Consider the following 22050-nt stretch of genomic DNA (forward strand, 5'->3'; position numbering starts at 1 on the left):
CATACACACGATAGAATACTGTGCAACATTAAAGAATAATGAAGAATCAGTGTATCACCTCATAATGTGGGTGAATTTGGCAGACATTATGCTGAGTGAAATAAATCAATCACAGAAGGACAATTATTCTATGAGTCCATTATTATAAAAAGTCAAGGAAAGGTTTACATAGTGGAGGAAATTTTTCTTTATTAATTATCAGAAATGGGAAGGGAGGGAAGAGAGGGAAAACAGATGGATCATTAAGAGACAGGTTTGACATGGTGAAGGGAAAAGCAATATGACAAAAGTGTGACTAGCACAATAACACTAAGTAAAAGGAAGACACGGGTGAACAAGAGTAAAAGGACAGGTGAACAAGAGGTATAAGCAATAAAGGCAAATACCATTGCATACACAATACTGCATTATTAGTAATACAGTACTACAGGTGTGTACTACAGTACAGGTGTGTACATAGATAGACAGGCAAGAAGATCAGGTATGGATAGACAAATGGGAATATACCTGTGACCATACATAGGTTTGGCAGACAATATTCCTACAGGGTTGAGGATGACCTCTGCCTCTTCATACATCACATCCAGACACAGTCATATCCAGAAGAAGAAGCCATCGCCTCATGAGAATCTCCTTTAGGAGTGAGGAAGCCTTTCCCAGAAATATCCCAAAAGATCTTCTATCACAACTCATTGGCCAGAAACGACCACAACCCCACTAGTAAACAAACCAGAGGCAAGGAAGGAATAGGAATAGGAGCTTCATGCATGGTCAGGTTTTTGGCATTTTGAATCAGACAACCATATGACCTACTATCCCAGGAATGACAAATAGAAGAGGAATGGCATGGCATTCATCATCACAAAGGATGTTTCAAGATCTGTCCTGAAGTACAATGCTGTCAGTGATAAGACAATATCCATATGCCTACAAGGAAGACCTGTTAATACTACTATTATTCAAATTGATGCACCAACCACCAAAGCCAAAGGTTAGGAAACTGAAGATTTTTATCAACTTCTGCAGTCTGAAATTGACTGAACATGAAATCAAAATGTGTTGCTTATCACTGGTGGTTGGAATGCAAAAGTTGGAAACAAAGAAGAATCATCAGTAGTTGGAAAACTTGGCCTTGGTGACAGAAATAATGCCGGAGATCACGTGATAGAATTTTGCAAAAGCAACAGCTTATTCATTGCAGATACCTTTCTTCAATAACACAAATGGTGGCTATCCACGTGGACTTCACCAGATGGAGTACACAGAAATCAGATTGACTACATTTGTGACAAGAGGCGATGGAAAAGCTCAATATCTTCAGGCAAAACAAGGCCAGGAGCTGATTGTGGAACAGACCACGAACTGCTCATATACAAGTTCAACTTGAAGTTGAAGACAATTTAAACAAGTCCAAGAGAGCCAAAATATGATCTTGAATATATCCCTCCTGAATTTAGAAACCATCTAAAGAATAGATTTGATGCATTGAACACCAATGACCAAAAACCAGAAGAATTGTGGGATGATATCAAGAGCATCATCCATGAAGAAAGCAAGAGGTCATTGAAAATACGAGAAAGAAAGAAAAGACCAAAATGGATGTCAGAAGAGACTCTGAAACTTGCCCTTGAGTGTAGAGTAACTAAAGCAAATGGAAGAAATGACAAGATAAAAGAGCTGAACAGAAGATTTCAAAGAGCAAGTTGGGCAGACAAAGCCAATCACTATAATGAAATGTGCAAAGACATGGAGTTAGAAAACCAAAACAAAAGAACATACTCGGCATTTCTCAAGGTGAAAGAACTGAGGAAAAAGTTTAAGCCTCGAGTTGCAATATTGAAAGATTCTATGGACAAAATATTAAATGATGCAGGAAGCATCAAAAGAAGATGGAAGGAATACATAGAGTCACTGTACCAAAAAGAACTGGTCAATCTTCATCCATTTCAAGAGGTGGCATGTGTTCAAGAGCCAAAGGTATCGAAGGAAGAAATAGAAACTGCACTTAAAGAACTGGTGAAGAATAAGGCTTCAGGAATTGATGGAATACCCATTGAGATGTTTCAACAAACAGATACCCCATTGGAGGCACTCACTCGGTTATACCAAGAGATTTGGAAGACAGCTACCTGACCACCTGACTGGAAGAGATCCATATTTGTACCCATTCCAAAGAAAGGTGATCCCACACAATGTGGAAATTATCAAACAATATCATTAATATCACATATGAGTAAAATCTTACTGAAGATAATTCAAAGATGTTTGCAGGCAGTATATTGACAGAGAACTTCCAGAAATGCAAGCTGGATTCAGAAGAGGACATGGAACGAGGGATATCATTGCTGATGTCAGATGGATATTGGCTCAAAGCAAAGAATAACAGAAAGATGTTTACTTGTGTTTTATTGACTATGCAAAAGCATTTAATTGTATGGATCATAACAAATTGTGGATAACATTGAGAAGAATTGGAATTCCAGAACACTTGATTGTACTCATGAGGAACCTGTACATAGACCAGGAGGAAGCTGTCATTCAAACAGAAAAATGGAACACTGCATGATTTAAAATCAAGAAGGGATTGCGTCAGGATTGTATCCTTTCACTATACTTATTCAATATATATGCTGAGCAAATAATTCAAGAAGCTGGATTATATGAAGAAGAACGTGGCATCAGGATTGGACGAAGAATCATTAACAACCTGTGATACGCTGGCTGATGATTGAAGAGTACAGTCTGCAATGTGGATTACATCTCAATATTAAGTAAACAAAAATCCTCACAAATGGACCTATAAGCAGCATTATGATAAATGGAGAAAAATTTGAAATTGTCAAAGATTTCACATTGCTTGGTTCTACAATCGATGCCAATGGAAGCAGCAGGCAGGACATCAGATGATGTATAGCACTGGGGAAATTGGCTACAAAGGACCTCTTTCAAGTGCTGAAGAACAAAGATGTCTCCTTGAGGACTAAGGTGCACCTGACAAAAGCCATGGTATTTTCAATTGCCTCCTCTGCATATGAGAGCTGGACAATGAATAAGGAAAACCAAAGAAGAATTGATGCTTTAGAGCTGTGGTATTGGCGAAGAATGCTGATAGTACTGTGGACTGCCAAAAGAACTAACAGGTCTGTCCTGGAGGCAGTGCAGCCAGAATGCTCCTTGGAAGCAAGAATGGCCAGACTTCATCTCACCTATTTTGGTCGTGTTGTAAGAAGGGACCATTCCCTGGAGAAGGATGTCATACTTGGTGAGGTGGAGGGTTGACAAAAGAGGGAAAGGCCCTCAATGAGATGGATTGACACTGTGGCAGTGGCAATGGGCTCAAGTATAGCAAGAATCATGGAGCTGGCTTAGAACCAGGTGGTGTTTCATTCTGCTGTGCATAGGAGTCGCTGTGAGTCGGAGATGACTCAACAGAACCTAACAACAACAACAAACATTGTCCAGTCCTGCACCATCTTCATTATTGTTGGTATGTTTGAGTTCATTGTTGTGACTATTGGGTTAATCCATCTCACTGAGGGGTTTCCCTCATTGTCATTGACCCTCTACAAAATATGATGTCCTTTTTCTAGAGACTAGTGTTTTCTGGTAATGTGTCCAAAACAAGTGAGCCAAAGTTTCCCATTCTCACTTCTAAGGACCATTCTGGTTGTATTTTTTCTAAGACTGATTTGTTTATTGTTTTGGCTTTTGTTGCTGTTATGTGCCGTCGAGTCGGCCCCGACTCATAGCGACCCTTCCTTGGGTTTCCGAGGCAGTATCACTACGGAAGTAGGATTGCCCAACCTTCCTTCCGAGGAGTGGCTGGTGGGTTTGAACCACCACCCTTCTGGTTAGCAGTTAAGTGCTTTTAGCCACTATGTTACCAGAGCTCCTTAGTCCCCAGTGTATTCAATATTCTCTGCCTACACCGCAGTTCCAGTGCATTAGTTCTTTTTCTGTCTTCCTTTTTCATTGTCTAGATTTTGCTTGCATATGAGGCAATTGAAAAGACCATGGCTTGGGTTACGCATATCTTAATACTTACCTTGTACTATGGTTATTTTCTTACTTATGTCTTGTTCACCACTCTCTTAGCACATAATGGCAGGAGGTTCCTCATTGTATTCCCAGGAACCAGAGTGGGTTAGCACATAGTTCATATCTTGCTAAGCAGCCCATATGCCCAGTTTGGTGAGCACTATTATGAGAATCATTCCAGCTCAGTCATGCATTTCAGACATAAGTCTGGCTTATCCAGATCTAAATCCTCCTCACCCAGGCTGCCTAAGTACATTCTTGGTCCTGGTTCTTAAGAACATTTTCTTGAAAGGATTTACTCAAATCTAATAACTCCCTCCACATACACATACCTGCCCTTTAAACGTTGAGTTATTGTTTCTCTCCTGAATTTTTTCATTAGAGCCTCTCCATTTCTCTTCCTTTTAGATCCCCAACTAGTGTCAAGTTCTAGAAAATGCTCCTCTGCTTTGTCATTAGTCATATAATAGTTTATAGATTATTTTAACATCTAGTACTTGTTGTAATGCCACTTCTGTTTTATTTCTGGTTGGATTTGTTATTTCCTCTTATATCTTTTTCCCTGGGTTCACACTTCCTGCTTTCCCATCCATCTTCTCCTCTCCTCAGACCCATAATCTCCATTGTCTATTTCTGTCAATCAGCAAAGGGCATCCACAAAACTGAGATTTGCACCAACATGCAAAAATAATTTATGTGCCCACTAAAAGGAGTGAATGTACAATAGAGGCTGTCCCAGACTTACAAGGTCTCATGCAAATGGCCAGCATATACTGTCTCTCCCTCATCCCCTCAGTCTTTTTAATGCATATAAAGTAGGGAGCTGTAACATGCATAAATTCATTAAGTGCTTGCAGAAGCCTACCAAATGGAAGCCAAATGTTCTTTCCCTGCTACAGCTGATCCTATTGTGTATCCATGCAAATGGACACTGATATTTATATAACGTTAAAGGGTTTATAAAGTCCACAGAGGAATCTGACACCCAAATTAAAACTGTGTCCTTAGTTCACCTCACTGTGAAAAAGTACTGCAAAATATTTGGTGAAGTTAATCCCCATCTGGCCACCTCCACACTAGTTAAGCACAGCAGAAGAAATCAGAGAAAAGAATTCCAGGCATGCCTTATGATTTATTTGCTGTGTGAATTTTAAGTAAATGCTTTGACTTTCAATATATATATATATTTCAAAATAGGTTCCAGAAGAACTGCATGTAAGAGTTCCATTGAGGTGTGACAGATCGTCTCAGGCTTCTTGGAGTCTGCTATTGTTTTTGTTTTCTTCTCATAGTGTATATGTGTATTGTGTATATGGTGTAGGTTCTTCTTCTCATGGACATTACAGTGTAGGCTAGAATGTATATTCCCGATGGTATATGCTTTCTGTTCTGCAACCAAAGAAAGAATAATCGGAGATGAGATGTTGGAATGTATTGAGGAGCTTGGAAGCTGATGGTAGGAACATGAGTTTATTGGAACACTTAGTACCAATCTCTAAGGAAGTAATTACAGATAGACTTTAAAGCTGCTTAAGAACTTGCAGCATCATAGATTTTTGTAATCATTTCAATAACTGCAATAGATTAGCCTAATGCAGTTCTAGGTATTTAGAACCAAACCCAAAACCCACTACTATAGAATTGATTCTGACTCATAGCAACCTTGTAGGACAACTGCCCCCATACAGTTTCCAAGATTAAACTCTTTACGGAAGCAGACTGCTTCATCTTTCTCCCACGAGGCAGCTGGTGGGTTCGAACAGCCAACATTTTTCTGTGTAGCCAAATGCTTTAACCACTGTGTCACTAGAGTTCCCTAGGTACTTAGAAGAGGTGCAATAACCACCTGTTGAATTAGCTTTAAGCTTAAAAAGAAGAGCTGAAGCTTAGTGAACATAGGAGAGGAAGAACCTTTCACTCAGAAATGAACTAAATCTTGGTGCTCTGTCTCTGTTCTCTGTAGAGTTTCAAGTCAATTTTCCTAGTCAGTGCTTGAAGGGGAAGGAGTAGCATGGGAAATAGGATCAAAGGAATTCTTATGAACAATAATAGCTCACAATTACTGGGGACTTGCTGTAGACCAGGAGTCCCTGAGTTGTGTGACTAGCTAACAAGCTTGGCTGATAACTGGAAGATTAGAAGTTTGAGTCCACTCAGAGGCACCTTGGAAGAAAGTTCTGGTAATCTACTTCTGAAAAGTCAACCATTGAAAACCCTATGAAACACAATTCTATTCTGACACATACAAGTCACCGTGAGCTAGAGTTGACTCAGCAGCTAGTGATGTTTTGTGTTTAGTTTTGTTTTTGTTTTCACTACAGAGGAAAGATTATGATGATGTTATACCAGGATGCTAGGGGAATAAAATGAAACTCTGGACCCATGAGCTCTCAGTAAACTCTGCCTCTTAATTATGAAGTTAATTTGTAATATCTCTTCATAATGGTGCTATCTATTATGGAATTTTAAAATAAAATGAAAGTATTTTTGTTTGCTCTTATGCTTAAAAACTCACAATGAAACAATAATGAAAGATTTTATTTTGCCTATGAAATGGAGCCATGTATACAAGGCCATGTATATAGCAAGACCTGAACTTGATATATAAAGAAAAAAATTGATTGGCAGAATCACTGTTTTGGATATCAGCCATAGCAGTATTGAATATGACTTATTCCAATCAGCCTGCCATTCTCCTCTACATCAGGAAGGAGTAGTATGCTCTGGGCTAAACAGGAGAGAAGTATTTGCTCATTCATTTATTAATTCAACAAAAATTTATTGAGTTCTATTAAGTATCATGGGGGCCTGGGTGGTCCAATGGTGCAATTCTTGCCTTCCATGCAGGGTATCTGGTTTCCATTCCCAGTTACTCCACCTCATGTGCAACCACCACCTGTCTGTCAGTACAGGCTTGCATGTTGCTTTGATGCTAAAGAGGAGCCTCTAAACTAGGAAGACAGCCTGGGAAGGAAGGTCTGGCAATCTATTTTTGAAAAGCAGTCAGTGCTTTTGGACTCTATGGATCACAATGGTCTGATCCACAGCCAACTATGGGGATGGCGCAGGGCTAGGCATTTTATTCCATTGTGCATGAGGTCTCCATGAGTTGGAGACCACCAACATTAAGTGTCATACACTGTGCTGAATACTGAGGATACAACAAGGAATATAACTAAATCCTTACTCCCCAGGAACTCATTGTCTAGAAGACAACACAGGTATGTAAATAGTTTCAATAAAGTGTGAAAAATTTTAAATCAAGTGCTAAGGAGCATACAAGAGGAGCATCTAATTCAGCCATAGGGAAGAAAAGAAGAATAAAGGAGAGCCTTCTAAAGCAAAGACCTGAAGGATGAGAAGCAGTAAGCCAGGAACAGGGATAAGAACTTTCCAAAAAGAGGCGATGAATCATTTGTACAAAGGTCTCAAGGACACAGCTGTAAACAGGAAGAAACAAAAACAGCAATGGGAGTCACATAGTAAATGCGGTGGGGATCTGCGCATTCATGCTATAATCCTAAGGGTGATAGGAAAATAACCATTATTCTGAGTGGTATGAATAATTGAAAAGACTGCCAAAAGAACGAGGACAGTGAGCACACGAAATGTGTCTCATGTGGTTTGTGGCATTAATCTCACTACTTCAGACTCACAACTTGCATTTGTACATTGTTTACTGTATGAATCAAATAAAATGTACACAAGGCACTAATATTTAATGAAATGTACACATGTATATAAGTGGAGCCCTGTTTACTACTGAGCTGCATAGTAATTAAGCTTAAATAACTGTACTCAATAGTGCTTTTACAGAGTTAAGCCAATTTTCTTTTCTCTTCTCACTTTGTTAGCTCTTAAAAATCTATTAACAAAGAAATGTCATTAATAGTTCCTTAACTCATGCCCAGGTGATAATAACCAAAAAACTCTTTGCCTTTAAGTCGATTTCAACTTATAGAGACCCAACAGGACAGAGTAGAACTACCTCATAGGGTTTCCAAGGCTGTAATGTTTACAGAAGCAGGGAGGCTGGTGGGTTCAAACAGCCAATCTTTTGGTTGTTAGCAGTCAAGCACTTAACCACTGCACCACCAGGGCTCCTCCAGGATCTAAATACAAGATCTTATATTCCAGGATCTGGAGTTCCTCCCATCAACCCACAGGCCCCACTTTGAAATACCTTACATGTGAATGAATCAAACAAGTGAAGTATTGTGTGATTAAACAGCAACAGCCTAGCAAGGTAGAAAGCAGACAGATTTTGAAACTATAATTGCTTTGGGAACTAGCATTGTTATGGTGAGAAGCAAGAAGCAACCACAGAGTAAAAGGCTTCTAAGGTAAGGGCAGAGATCATTCTAATACATAAAAACAGGAGGGTTTGTATACCCATCAATGGGCATTTTGCTACAGTCATTTTATATCAGCCTTCTTTTCTTTGTTGGCAAGCAGTTTTGCACAGAAGGAGAGTTGTACCTCTAGCCATGGCACAAATTGTACAGCTAACAATTATGACCAGAAATAATACATCAACGGAAAGACAGTTGACGAAGAATTTATTTCAAAGACTGCAATCTCTACCATTGCAAACATGGAAAGAAATCTTTGCCATTTGCATATTGACTAAAAGAAGCTAGACTAAGCTGATATGAGCTCCTGTGAGACAAGCTGCAGGTCAGCAGATGAACTAGCTCTGGAGGGACTGCAGAGTCACAGAGTCCAGGCCCAAACCAGGAGAGCCTTTCACCCATTGCTTCTAATTGTGGGTTTCACCATTATCCTACTGGGGGATGGGGGTGCATTATTAACAGGAGAACAACACAATAGTTGCACCTAAACATTTTTTTCCAGTTTTCTTTGTGTCTCCATGAATATGGCAGGATGGTTTTCTTTGTCTTCTTTGTTCCTCTTCATCCTCTGGGGAACTGAGGTTGTGCTATGTATGGTGCATTAGCCAGGGTTCAGTAGAGAAACAGAACCAGTAAGATGTAAACATATAAATAAATATAAACATAAATATATTTAAGTACATGTAAATATAAACATAGAGAAAGAGAGAGATTGTTTTAAGTATTTGGCTCATGTGATTATAGGGGACTGGCATTCCAAAATGCCTAGGTCAGATGACAGACTAGAGAGTCCTCCTGCCTTCTGTCCCCAAATCTGTAGGTTAGGTGATAGGAAGAATAATGAGTAAAGGAGTTCTGCCAAAATGTCTATTTATGGTCTGCAGAAAGAATATATTGTAGGGAAAACTTTTTGCTCTTAAGTCTTTCAACTGATTGAATAAGGCCCACCCACATTAGGGGGGGAGGTAATCTGCTTTACTTAAGGCAAACTGAATTAATCACATATACCTACTTAATAGCAGTAACTAGACTAGTGTTTGACCGAACAACTGGTCACGTTAGCCTTACCAAGTTGACACATAAAATTAACCATCATAAATGGCAATCAGTATCAGTAAGGGAAAATTTTCCTTGTCTTTTGGATCATTTTTTACTCAAACTGTGGACCGCAAACCAACAACATTGGCACCACTTGAGAACTTGTTAGAAATGTAGAAACAATCTCGGGCCCCACTGCAGACCAACTGAATCAGAATCTCTATTTTAATAAGACCCCTATGTGATCCCTGTGCAGTGAATGAGCCACTCTAATTAATACAAAGCACTTTATATGACTCTAGGGAGCCAATGTTGTCCCCAGGATGGAGCCAGGATAGAAGTCAACACAACCTTTGTGATATGGGGCACCTACAGTATGGGGGCAGGACACTAGGAGGAGAGAAGTGGTATGGAAACGGAAAATGGAGGGTGACAAATGTAGAAAGTCTCTCTGACACACAGGCCGAATGTACTGATCAATAGCATAAGATCTTGTTTTGCACTTACAGAGCCTAAGTATGTTTGTAATCAATCTCTCATGTTGTTGTTGTTGTTGTTATTGTTGTTGTTAGGGGTTGTCAAGTCTATACAGTGACCTGATGTACAACAGAACAAAACTCTGCCCAGTCCAGCACCAGCTTCACAATCCTTGCTATACCTGACCCCATCCTTGCAAGCCACTGTGTCAATCTATCTCATTGAGGGCCTTCCCCTTTTCCACTGACCCTCGATTTTACCAAGCATGATATCCTTCTCCAGGGAATGGTCCCTTCTGACAACATGACCAACATAGGTTAGACAAAATCTGGTCATTTTACTTCTAAGGTGCATTCCAGCTGCACTTTTTCCAAGCCAGACTTGTTAGTTCTGGCAGTTGCAGTCCATGGTACTTTCAGTATTCTTTGCCAACACTACAACTCAAAAGCATCAACTCTTTTTGGTCATCCTTATTCACTGTCCACCTTTTACATACTTATAAGGTTATTGAAAACACCATGGCTTGGGTTAGGCGCACATTAGTCTTCAAAGAGACATCTTTGCTCTTCACCACTTTAAAGAGGTCTTTTGCAGCAGATTTGCCCAGTGCAATACGTCAATCTGATTCCTTGACTGCTGCTTCCATTGGTGTTGATTGTGGAATCAAGTAATATGAAATCTTTGACATCTTCAATCTTTTCTCCATTTATTGTGATGACACATTGTATTATTGGACCAGTTGTGAGGATTTTCATTTTCTTTATGTTGATGTGCAATCCATACTACAGACTGTAGTCTTTAATCTTCATTAGTAAGTGCTTCAAGCCATCTTCACTTTCAGCCAGCAAAGCTGTGTCATCTGCATATTGCAGGTTGTTAATGAGTGTTCCTCCAATCCTGATGCCACATTCTTGTCCATATAATCCAGCTTCTCGATTATATGCTCAGCATATAGATTGAAGAAATAAGGTGAGAGGATATAAGACTGATGCACTCCCTTCCTGATTTTAAAGCATGCAGTATCCCCTTATTTTGTTTGAATGACAGCCTCCTTGTCTATGTACAAGTTCCTCATGAGCACAATTAAGTGTTCTGGAGTTCCCATTCTTCTTAATGTTATTCATAATTTGTTATGATCCACACAGTCAAATGCTTTTGCATAGTCAATAATATACAAGTAAACATCTCTCTGTTACCCTTTGCTTTCAGCCAAGATCCATCTGACATCAGCAATGATATTCTTCATGCCACATCCTCTTCTGAATCCAGTTTTTATTTCTGGAAGTTCTTTGACAATATAATGCTGCAACTGTTTTTGAATTATCTTCAGTAAGATTTTACTTGTGTGTGATATTCACAATATTGTTCATAACTTCCACATGTTGTTGGATCAACCTCTCATAAAAAAATGTGTTAATTAAGCCTCTGTTTGTGAGTGCTATTCCAGCTACTATGAAGCATGATGACTTCAGAGTTTCCACAGAGTAACCTATTGCTGTTGCATTGATTCTGACTCATGGCAACCCCATGTGTATCAGAGTTGAAGTGTGTTCCACTAACCTTTTCCTCTGGGTAGACTTGAACCTCTAACCTTTTGGTTAGCAGCCAAGTACATTAACTTTTGTACCTCCCAAATTCTCCCAGGTAAACTAGCTTTGTTTAAAAATCATAGTTTGTTAATAATAGCCCATAATTTGCTGACTGTCACTATTACCTGCTGCTGTAGGACCCATTTATCATTTGTAGTACATCATGGCCTCTCCCAGGTAAAGGTACTTTTTTCTAGGGAGAATTGCATGTGCTGGGCAGGGTCACCACTTCTGTTGGATTCCATTATACACAAAAAGCCCTGTGGCCCATGCTGACTGGATCTCTCTATCCCTATTTCCAGAGAGGTGGAACTTCTGAGAGAATAGAGCCCAGTAAAGAGACTATACACTGCATAAGTTTCAAGAAACTTCTTCCCCTGTTTGTATTCATCACAGTTGGAGTCAGTAAAATTCTTCAGTGTCCATCTCCACCTCTATCAGGAACCAAAAGAGTGTCCCATGAGATGTTGATATATCTTTCATTAATAAAAAAGAAGTTCTGTGCTATATAAGTTTAGAAAATACTGGGTTAAATAGTTTGAGAGATTTCTTTACTGGTGATAGCTATGTAGTGTGTGTGAACACTAGAAATCTTTTTTTTTTTTTTTTTTTTCCTGGAACCTTCACTAACACCATCCAGGGCACTAGTTGCCAGTGGTCTAGCACTTCTCATACATTAAGATGGAGACCAAAGGCCTGGGAAGCTTGTTAAAATGAAGATTGTGGTTCAGCAGGTCTGCAGTAGGGCTGAGGGTCTCTGTTCTACCATGCTCCCAGACGATGCTGATACTGATGGCCCAAGGACCATACTTTAAACAATGAGGCCATAGCATATAATTAAGGAGGCCTGGTGATGCAACAGCACCCAACAACAACATAAGACAGTTTGGTAAATTCTGCTCATGGAAGATCTGTCAACAAAAAGGCCTGTATTATAGAATCTCAGCTTGGAAACACAAGCAAAGCAGTATAATAGATCTTCCCTTGTCTCAACTGAGCACTTTCCATCTTTGAGGTCTTCCACTGCTCCTCACTCCTCCCATGGGATAACTCTCCACTATCCCTCATTCACCATTTAGAAAAGATATCTAAGTACATATACCTGGGAGATTTCAGGGGAGCCATGGCAGACATTTTCAATGGGTGCCTTAAAACAACCCACCAATTCAGTGGCCTCCCTTATGAATTGGCCCTTACATTGAACTTACCACAACTCGGATGTGTGGCCCTAGGTCACAGCCTTGCCTCATCCTCCCCAGTTGTAGATAGTGCCATCTTGAGAACCAGCAGAATGGCTGCCTCCCTTTGAACTAGCCCCATCAAGTTAGCCTAACTTGGCCAAATCAGGTTTCAGGACCAACCATCAAACCAAAAAAACCCACTGCCATCAAGTCGATTCCAACTCTTAGTGATCATATAGGACAGAGTAGAACTGCTCCATAAGGTTTCCAAGGCTGTAAATCTTTACAGAAGCAGACTGCCTTATCATTCTCCTATGAAGCCACTTGTGGGTTTCAAAGTGGTTAGCAGCTGAGCACTTTAACCATTGTGCCACCAGGATGCCTCTGATCTCATATAGATAGTTGTTAAATGAGTACAATGCTTAAGGGAGACAAAATTAAGCTAAACTATTGTTTGGTTTTAATGAACACTGGTGGTGTAGAGGATAAGGCATTAGGCTGCTAACCAGAAGGTCAGTGGTGAGTTCAAACCACTGACTTTTTGGTTAGTAGCTGAATGCCTTAACTAGAGCTCCTTGAACCAACCACCAGCATTATATAATTTTAGGGGCAAACAGAACCTCACATGATCCTTTCCTTCTTCTTTCCTCCATTACCTTTCCTACCTACTTGCTGATCTTTTAACACAGGTCATAGAAGAATCCTATGGAACACTCATCTCTGGTCCAGCAATACGCCTTTCTAGAAATGGGATATTTAAGTCTTTCTCCTGCCTACACTGACACATACGTTCTTACATATTGTTGTTTTATATAGGTCATAGAAGAAACAGATGGAGCATTCTTTTCTGGTCCAGCAAAATGCCTTTCTAGAAATTAGATTTTTTTCCTTGCTGCACATAACAACAACAACAACAACTGCTAACCAGAAGGCTGGTTGTTCAAACCCACCAGCCGCTCCTCAGAAGGAAGGCTGGGCAATCTACTTCGGTAGTGATATTGCCTCAGAAACCCAAGGAGGGATAGCTATGAATCAGGTCGACTTGAGGGCACATTACAACACCAATGACATCATAAACATGTGAATTTCTACCAGCTTGGCAGACAAAGGCTGTGCAGACAATCTGACTGTGACACTGTCATGCTCACAGGTCACCAGGCTCAGTTAGAGAGGGCTTCATTCTCACACCTGCATGAGACTATTCCTACCTGTCAAGAGCAGGCCCTCAGATTAAAACAGCCAAGGAAACTGAGGGCCTCACCTGGGCTATTCCCTACTGATCTTGCAGTATCCTCTTTCCTGGATGTCATTTATCCCCTCTAGTTATATTGCCCGGATTTTGGAATCTGGAGTTGCCACTATTTCCCTCCTATAGGTATTAATTATCTGACAACCTCTTCCCTTCTGGACCACACATCACTGTCACTCATATCACACACACACATGCATTCACACCACACAGTCACACCATATGCACTCACATGTGCACACACATAGACCACACTCTCACACACATATGAGCAAAAGTTCACACACACACTCATACACATACAGTGCCCACAAACCACATACTCATGTGCATATACATACACTCACACAGACACACTCACATCACACACACTTATATGCACATACACATACTCACACATATACCACACACTCACACATACTCACATCACACATGCCACAGAGTGCCTTCCGCTGATATGGATAATAAAGAGTTGACATTTTTTTTATTATTACCAGTCAACCATGAAAATTTCATGTAATGTTTCAGAAAGCTCATGAATAAAAATAATGCTTCAAATCCAAAATTCCTATCAACTGTTAAAGAAAAGAAATCAATCACATGATCAAATATTAAGCAAATGTGTTTACCCAGAAAGACCAGTTCTGAGTTAAAAAAGAATCAGAATGTATTGGAAATGATAGTACATCACAGATTATTTTGACCTCTCCACATTTTTGCTGCTACTATACACACCTGTTGACCTTCACTCTGGTTTCTGTTTTGTTCTGTCATTTGACAGAGAAAACTCCAGTATCTGTCTAGAGATACTTTGTTCCTTGTTCTTCCACTATATCCATAAATTAGAGTAGAGGAAAACCAGGAAGTTAATGCAGTCTTTATTTCATTTAAGTTATATAATTTAGAATAGGAAGTCTTAAGTTGGAGATGCAGATCTGCTACTTAGCTGGGAGATTCAGAAAATTTGCTTAATCTTTCTGAGCATTAGTTTACTCATATATCAAAGGGGGATGATAATATCTACTTGAAACAGTTTAGTAAAGATAAACTGAAGTAATTTTTTTAAGTAATTAAATATTGCCTGGTACAAATGAAATATTATTTGTGAGAGTTTTTTGACATCTCTAAGCCACTAAACATATACTAGGTGCCCTCGAGCCAATTCCAACACATGATGACTTTATGTGTGTTGGAGTAAAACTGTGGCTGATTTTTTGGAAGTAGATCACCTGGCCTTTCTTTCAAGTTACCTTGCATCTGAGTGCATGAACCATCTGCACCACACATATAAACCAAACCTCTCACACACCCTGATTTCTTTAAGATTTTAAGTCTGCAGTCTCATACTGCCGATTACCAAACCCAATCCAACCCACTACCATCAAGTCAATTCTGACTCATAGAGACCCTACAGGATAGAGTAGAACTGCTCCATAGGGTTTCCAAGGCTGTAAATCTTTATGTAAGCAGATTGACTTATCTTTCTCCCATGGAGCAGCTGGTGGGTTCGATCCACTGACCTTTTGGTTAACAGCCAATGCTTTAACCACTGTGTCACCAGAGCACCTGCTGATTACCAAAACCAAACCAAACTCACTGCCTTGAGTTGATTCAACTCATAGTGACCCCTCCTTGAGTTTCCAAAGACATACCTCCAGGGAAGTTGAGTGCCCAATCTTCCTTCCAAGAAGAGGCTGGTGGGTTTGAACCACCAGCCTTCTGGTTAGCAGTCAAATGCCTTAGGCACTATGCCACCAGAGCTCCCTCACCAATTACCAAGGAAGCAAAATTAATACCAGCACGTTATTTCGGATAAAATTTGGCTTTTCTTAACTGGAAGCTAAATAACACTGAAATGAGAGATTTGGGAATATGCTGTTGTTGTTGCTAGCTACTAGGACCAATAATTCTTAAATATAATAAACACTTCTTTTTCAAAAACTTCATACTAATGCAACTAGAACAGCTATGCAACTAAAATGACTCCTGCTCCTAAAAGTTCTTCAAATCAGGTAAGCTGAAAGATGATTATTAAAACAGATTTCATCTGAATAATTTTAAAATTATAAAATGATCAACACACCTCCTGTTGTTGTTATTGTTTTAATGATCAGATTATTATTTAAGCCTCATTTTAAATCATGAGTAATTCTTTTCTCTAAATGTATTTAAATGTGGACACAAACTTCTAATTTTCTTTTTTTCTTCTTGAATATTGAATGGACATAAAATGAATGTGATAAAGTTCAACTTTGCTGCCACCTCTGGTCTTATGTTATATAAAATGACATTTTTTCCCTGATACTAAAAATATTGAACCCTAATTGCCAATTGGACTTTAGATACAGGTGGAAGGAGAAAACTGTTGTTGACCCATCCATGCCCTCTTCTTTGTTAGGGTCCCCATGCCTCTTCCAGGAATGAACTACCACTAAGTCCCTGACCAGCTAATAGATGAGCCTCTTTGCTGTGACCTATTTTAGGTCATGACCTTTTCCATACGCCAGGGGGATGTCCTTTGAATCAATAGGCTGATGTTTAAATGAGTGAAATCAGCATTACTGAGTTTCTTCCTTGTAACAAAAAGCTGGTTGTCAGTACTCTTAAGGATGGCCTTATTCCATCTTTCTATGCTACATGCAGAGATGCAGCTCAATTAACATTTTAATTTCAATTGAATTAGTCATCTTTCTCTTTACCTTGTGTTCAGACACCTGAAGAAGGGGAGTTAATTTAGCTAGGAATATAGCCTTTTGCCATAGTCATAACTAATGCATTAGGAATTGGGTGGGAGGGTATTAATAACATATATATGTATATGAATTGTTGAATGGAAAACCAATTTGCTCTGTAAATTTTCACCCAAATCACAATAAAAAAAAGTAAAAGAAAAAAAAAAGTGAGTTTGAGGGCAAAATTTCAAGGACCCTTCTCTCACTGACTAGTACTTTTAGGTTTCACTGGAGTCTGAATATGGATGCCACTTATTTTCACCAATATTTCTTTTCTATTTTGGTTCCCAACAGTGTATGTCATGTTACTTAAAAGCTTTCTCTTCAGGTGCAATATTATGCTGGAATATTTATGATTTGTATATTATAGAGTGGCACGAACTGTTTATGCTTGACTACTAGCCTAATAGTTGGTAATTCTAACACAACTAGCCTCTCTGTGGAAGAAAGGCCTAATGATTTGTAAAGATTAAAGCCAGGAAAACACAATGGAGCTGAGTTCTACTTTTTAGTACATACTGCTGCCGTGAGTTAGAGTTGGCTTGGTGGCAACAGGTTCAGTTTCTCTGGTGGTATAGTGCCCAAGGCATTTGACTGCTAACCAAAAGAATGGCAGTTTAAACCCACCATCCACTCCTCGGAAGGAAGGTTGGGTAATCTATTTCCCTAGCAATACCACCTTGGAAGTCCAAGGAGGGATCGCTATGAGTCGGATCCGACTCAACAGCAATGTGATTCATTAGTATAATATACGGATTTTTCTATCTATCCTGTTTTTAATCATCCCCTTAGATCTTTTTTAATTTACAAAATATTGATATTTTCTTAAAATAATGAAAGGCAGGAAATTGAAAGTTAAAATACATCCATGGTATAATAATGATACTATTTCTTTGTACAATGAAAGAAAATGTAAGATAAGTAGAGGTGTAGGATGTTGATTTTGGAAGGGACTTCCATGATCATCTCAACCCTCCTATTTTTCAGGTGAGAAACTGAGAACTAGGGAGCATTCATGACATGCCCATAATCACATCAGCTCTCTTGACAATTCAGTAATTGTTCATCAAAACCAAAACCAAATTCACTGCTGTAGAGTTGGATCTGACTCATAGCGACCCCTCCTTGGGTTTTCAAGGTGATATCTCTACTGAAGTAGATTGCCTAACCTTCCTTCCAAAGAGTGGCTAATGGGTTTGAACCACCAGCCTTCTGGTTAGCAGTCAATGCCTTAGGCACTACGCCATCAGTTATGCACCATAATTGTATCATATAATAATTGATTATGCATATAGCATTATTTTAATAAATTTAAATAAGCTTATTATAATTAATAATTATCATGTGGTATGATTTGCCTTATATGCAAAGGATAAAGCCTGAAAAATGTATTATTTCACAAAGTCTCTTTCCTCTGCCCAGGAATCATACTTGACTTAATGAATACTGAGTTGTTGGTTTTTCTTCCCCATGTTCAAAGCAATAGGAAATTTCCTGCTGCTCAGAATAAAAAAATCATCGTATTTATTTTAGGAAAACAATTTAAGTAGCTTACTAGAAATATTTTCAAAACTGAGATATCATCTTTGTGAGTAAATGATTTTGCTAAAGGATAAATATTTAAATTAAAAGCTTATTGGATTTCTATTGCTCCCTACAGTACAGAACTCAAGACCCTGGAAAATAAAATGTATGTCTTCTTCTCCAAATATTGCTCACTTGCTCTTTTCTTGAAGATTATCAAACCCTTTAAAAGTTTTAACCAATTCACCCACTTCTCTTCTATGAGAGAATGGGGCAGAGGAGCCAATCTATGAATGGGAAAAGGATGATAACCTCAGGACAAGGGGAGGAGACAAAGGGCAGAATATGGAGATAACCAAAATTAGCTAGAGGAGCCATGGCCTGACCTCCTTTAGAGGGAATCGGGGAACTGTTGCAGATACAGATAAAGAAGATCCTTGTGGAATTAAAATATAGCCCTCAAGACTGGGGAACTCAGTTCAAGTCCCCATCTCATCACTTATTGCTGTTGGCATCCAATTCATGGTGACCCCATGCATAATAAGATTGGACCATTGTGACCCATAAGATTTTCATTGGCTAACTTTTGAAAGTAGATTGCCAGGATTTTTTCTAATTTATCTGTCTTCACTCACTAATGCTGCTATAACAGAAATAATGGATGACTTTAACAAATAGGAATTTATTCTCGTACAGTTTAGGAGGCTAGACATCCAAATTCAGAGTGCTGGCTCTAGGGGCTGGGTAAAGGGCCCTTGACCTTGGGCTTCAGCGCTGCTTCTTGTTCCACACCCACTGAAGTTGGAGGCTTCTTCTGACTCATGCAGTTGCTGTCTGCTGCAGCTGACAAACCCAAGTTTTGTAGGTAAAATATCACAATCCCAAGATCAGCAGGAAACTGGTTCAAGTCCAGGAACTGGAGATAAAGACTCAGCCAAATGCAGGATCCATAATGTGCCAAAAAGCTAAAGACCCTTCTCAAAGCTTCTCTGTATATTCTGGAAGTAGGCCACACCCCAAAGGCAACTCATTAGCTTGTCACAGCAGATTGTACCATGGAATTGATTATATCACATTCAATCTCATCATAGGGAATTATCACATCCGGCTGCCATGCCACTCAAAACCACAGCCCAGGCAATTTGACACACAACCTTTACTAACACACTGTTGTAGTCTAGAAGCTTTCCTGAAACCTGTTCAGGATCATGACAACACATAATCCTCTACTGACAGGCATGTGGTAGCTACGCATGGCCAGGCATTGAAACAGGTCTTCTGCGTGGAAGGTCATATTTCTACCAACCACCACTGCTCTCTATCCCACCATTACTGAAAAAAAAAAAATTGCCATGGTTTTGATTCTGACTCATAGTGGCCTGTTAGGATAGAACAGAACTGCCCCACTGGGTGTCCAAGGCTATAAGTCTTTATGGAAGCAGACTGCCATGTCTTTCTCCCATGGAGTGGCTGGTGGGTTGGAATCACTATCCTTTTGGCTATCAGCCAAGTGTTTCACCACTGTGTCACTAGGGCTCCTTATTCCACCAGTACCCACCTGTTAACTTTGGGCAAATGCCCTCCCTGAACCACATGTTCCCATCATCTACATGATAAGGCAGGTTAGATGATCTGTCATGCTCCTCCATCTCTCAAATTTAATGACTATCTCCTGATCCTCTTGCTATGAGGCTATAAGTCCAAAGAAGGCTTGGAAGATGGAATATAGAGCTTAGGTAGTACTTTTGGCTTCATTATTTAAAAAGGAACATCAAAACAGAGGCTAACAAGATTGTATGGACTTCCTGAAGGACCTACATTCAAATTCCTTTCAAACTCTTATTGACAAAAGCTGCATAGTTACATGGTCCAGACTGAAAAATAAGGGCTTGTGTTAGACTGTCAAAGCCTTTCTGGGCTTTCTTCTTATTATTTTTAATGAGTCTGTTACTATCCATTGGCTGGAATTTCAAGGGGATGTTGTATCAAGTGACCAAATTGACTTTTGGAATGTATTTTGAATTTTAGACCTTAAAGAACTTTAAAATAATCTAATTTCACCTTCTTGATGAGATAACAGGAGTCCCAAAAGAGGTGTTTTCTCCAAGGCTGTATAGTCATGTATGGAAAATCCAAGACACAAACCCACTAGCCTAACTCTTAGTGCAGGGCCCTTTTTAATGCACTTCACTCTCTCACTAACCTCTCACTCTAGGATACCTAGAATATTTTCTGGGTAGGTGGTTGTAGGTTAAGGGAGTTGTTAGGGAAGTTCCTGCTACTCCACCACCCTTTCTTATTCTCTCATTCCCATAAAAATGTTCCTCCCCATTTGAAAGCTTGAGGAGTTGCCATCCATCAATAAGGAGTCTACAGACCTGACATTGCTGTAGTGCTAGTGCCCTGGGCATCATGAAGAGGATGAAAGAGAGTGGGAATAGAAGGATCAGCTCAGTGTTTCTAAAGCTATTTCTGTGCCAATGCCTTATACATTTGTCCAAAGTAGAAGGTGCTGTCCAAAAACCATCAAAGGAAACAAGGCCAATCTCGTTGTTGAACACAGTGCTCAAATCCTAAGCAAAATAGCACACCAAACCATTAATATGCAAAAAATTGAAATGATTCTAGAAATGCATGTTTTCTTTAACATCAAAAATAACTGACATTGCTTTTTGCCCCATCTATTACAAGAAGGAATATTGTTCTCAGCAACCAGATAGCCAACATTTCAGAAAATATTGACATCACTCTGAAGGGATGAACAGTTATTGTGAACGGCCTCAGAGGAACCCTGCAGAGGGACTTCAATCACCTCTATGTATAACTTAGCCTTTTTTAAAAGAAAAAGGAGAGGCTTCAGTTTGACAAATGATGGGAAATTGAAAGGAACTGGCTATAATTTACGCTATTTTTAGTCATGTACAGAATATGATCAAAGGTGTTACCCTGGGCTTCCAATAGAAGGTGAAGTCTGTGTATACTCATGTCTACTCACTTCTCCATCAATATTGTTATTCACGAGAGTGGATCTTTTGTTGAAATTTGAATTTTTTTTTGTGAAAAATACATCCATAGCATTGGGAGGAGACCGGGTGTTACTTGTTCAGTATTGCAAACCCAGAAAGATGAGTTAACTCTTGAAGGAAATGCCATTCAACTTGTATCACATTCAGCTGCTTTGATTCAGCAAACCACAGCAGTTAAAAATAAGGATATCAGAAAACTATTGAGCGGTAACTATGTCTCTGAGAAAGAAACAGTTCAGCAGGCTGATGAATAAGATCTAAGAGTTGTCCAGCTATGGAAACAAAAGGTTGGATGATAATTAAGACATATTGGTGATATTTTTAAGATGCTGTGGAATTTGTCTATTGAAAAGAAAAATTCAATCACTTAATGTACTAAGGCTTTGAGTGTTGGTGGTTGCTGATGTCAAAAAACGATAAGTAACTAGTTATCATGTGCCTCATGAAAGACCACAACATCACTTTTGACATGGTCAAAAATAAAATAATTTGGCATTGCCAAAAATAAAATAAAACCAGAAACTAAGTAAGCCTCTAAATCCAGCTACCAATTGACAAGATGTAATGCAGAGGAAATGAGAAAGCGTGTTAAATGACACCATGGAGATGCAACCAGAAAATCCAGACTGTGGAACACTGAGAACAATCTGTTCAGTTAAACAAATACATTATATGAGTATAGGAAACTATGAAGGGGTTTTAAAAATCCTATCAATCACTCACTGCCGTCCAGTCGGATGTAACTCCTCCCTGTTTCCAAGGCTGTATCACTACTGAAGGGAGCGCTGGTAGCGTAGTGCCTAAGGCACTTGACTGCTAACCAGAAGGCTGGCGGTTCAAACCC

The 22050-nt window shown here is 39.3% G+C and overlaps 1 pseudogene; it reads left to right on the forward strand.

The window, feature by feature from the left end:
- The first annotated feature begins 11657 nt into the window (after positions 1 to 11657).
- On the forward strand, positions 11658 to 21460 carry LOC103206766 (annotated as a pseudogene).
- The last annotated feature ends 590 nt before the right edge of the window (positions 21461 to 22050 follow it).

This window comes from Orycteropus afer, unplaced genomic scaffold (genome assembly GCF_000298275.1).
Source record: "Orycteropus afer afer isolate SDZICR_OR568_19922 unplaced genomic scaffold, OryAfe1.0 scaffold00012, whole genome shotgun sequence".
Lineage (NCBI taxonomy): Eukaryota > Metazoa > Chordata > Mammalia > Tubulidentata > Orycteropodidae > Orycteropus > Orycteropus afer.